This window comes from Trypanosoma equiperdum (assembly GCF_001457755.1).
Source record: "Trypanosoma equiperdum strain OVI genome assembly, contig: ctg_52, whole genome shotgun sequence".
In the NCBI taxonomy this organism is placed as follows: Eukaryota; Euglenozoa; class Kinetoplastea; order Trypanosomatida; family Trypanosomatidae; genus Trypanosoma; species Trypanosoma equiperdum.
In genome coordinates this window covers 3,549-5,195 of record NW_027124454.1, presented here as the reverse complement: position 1 = coordinate 5,195, position 1,647 = coordinate 3,549, and positions in this window count along the sequence as shown.

Genomic DNA, 1,647 nt, shown 5'->3' with positions numbered 1-1,647 from the left:
TGTTGGCTCAACGTAGCTTCCTTTAGTTTCCTGGCAATGTAAATAGCTAGAGTAATACTCATTGTTGAGGAAGATGAAGAATAGGAGGAAGTGGAAATAGAAAAGGAAAAGGGGATGAGTAGCACCTATTTTTGCAACACCAGTTATATTGTTTCTCCCTTTTCATCTTTTCAATTCAAGTTAGCAAAAAAGAAACACATAGATAAATATTTATACATGTCATTTTACATTCAAATGTAAGAAACTATAATATGGAAGATAATGCGACGTTAGTTACTACTTACCATTGTACGAAATAACAAAGAAATTAAATGGACGCATGTATGTTTTTTTATTGTGTCCTTCAGGGGGAAACCAAAGTTATAACATTGTCTGTTTAGTATGTTTAAACTTAATGTAAGCTAAAATAAAGTGATATAGAAATTAGTAAAATAAGAATGGGCAACTTCTTATGAAATGCGCCGTCATAACATAATCAGCAAACAATGAATAATAAAAGGAATAGTCAGGTTTACAAAATAATGGATGTAAAATGAGTATGTTTAACGAAAATAAATGTTACTCTATTTTTTTTTCCAGTAATATCCACTGGCGATATCAATCATACAGTCGCAACCACTTGGGGATGAGGTACACGGTTTGCACAATCATCATGTCACTCGTATCCGCGTATACTTAAGTGTCTTTTCATAACTCATAATCGGTACTTCACATCCAAAGCTCATCTCCTATTATTTCATGCAAAAACAACTTAAATTTGATTTATTAGCAATTTGCATCCATTTCCTTTCACCCCACAACTTATGTGTTCATGGGCTCTTGCCTAAATACCGCCGTATCCAGTACTTCTTTCATTCATAATGAGAAAAAGGACACGTGTGACTAACAGCTCTCCGCAATAAATATAAACACACCCGATCGTACAACAACAGGTGCTTTCGGATAGATTTTCCCATTCGCAATAACACCAGTCAAATATTACTTTACCCCGCCATACATTCCACTATATATATATATATATATTGCATTTGAGCACATTGGCATATCAGATTCCATGCACATGACATGTCGAAGCAATTATACATTTTTTTTCATTCCATTACACTTTTCATATTGGCACAGTACGTTCACGCATCGTTGCTCTTGATTAAATCAGGCGCGTTGATGTTGTTACAAATGCTCACGTTAAATGGTTTTCAAGACATCACTGGCAATAGCTGCGGTAAAGTAAACAACATATGAAGAAAATGCACAGCTAACAGGTGAGAAGATACCTTCATTGCAGCGCCGTTAGTTGCAATAAGTTGTCGAGAGAATCATATCAATCTTCACTACACCCAAGGAAACATTACCGACTTCCACCCTTACACCGCAATAATACAGAACCGATACTGCGATTGCCGATATTAGACACAGTGACAGAAACTCATTGAGTGTCTCGTAAACAAAATTTCAATTTGTGCGGACAAAATGCTACTTTTTCTCTCAACCAAACTGCGACATCATTGAGGGAAAGAATCACAATAGATTATTATATGAATATCCACTTTCCACATGTTCCTTGAAATGTAAAAAAAACAAACAAGGATCGTTGTTAAAAAAGCCATAACATATTTCGAGGAAGCAAACGGAAGTATAAAAGTTATG